At 40.4% G+C, this 329-nt stretch overlaps 1 protein-coding gene across 1 annotated transcript in view; it reads right to left on the reverse strand.

Annotated features, from left to right (window-relative positions):
- LOC119585825 overlaps positions 1-329 on the reverse strand; it is a gene marked incomplete in the record, with an annotated part of 115457 nt that overhangs the window by 26960 nt on the left and 88168 nt on the right.

Raw genomic sequence — 329 nt, forward strand, 5'->3', positions numbered from 1 at the left:
CCCCTCCCTACCCATCTGCTTATCCTACACATTTACCACTTTATAAACATAAACAAGAAGCATTACCATACAGTGTTTTTCTTCCACCAATAACGTAAAGTAAACAAGTCGATTAAACATCCCATCATTTTCAAAATATCGCTTCCACGAAACTGAAAAAAAAATGTGTTCGTTTGCTCGCTCTGGCCCAGATGCGTGTTCGGAATGGAAGTCGATTCTGTTATATGTTTTACGTTGTTTACCCTCCAACCCTCGCCTTGGAAGGGCCTTTGTCTCTCTCTCTCTCGCTTGAATTTCGTCTGGGTCTTCTTCATTTTTTGATCTAAGAA

This window comes from Penaeus monodon, chromosome 20, assembly GCF_015228065.2.
Source record: "Penaeus monodon isolate SGIC_2016 chromosome 20, NSTDA_Pmon_1, whole genome shotgun sequence".
NCBI classification, from domain to species: Eukaryota; Metazoa; Arthropoda; class Malacostraca; order Decapoda; family Penaeidae; genus Penaeus; species Penaeus monodon.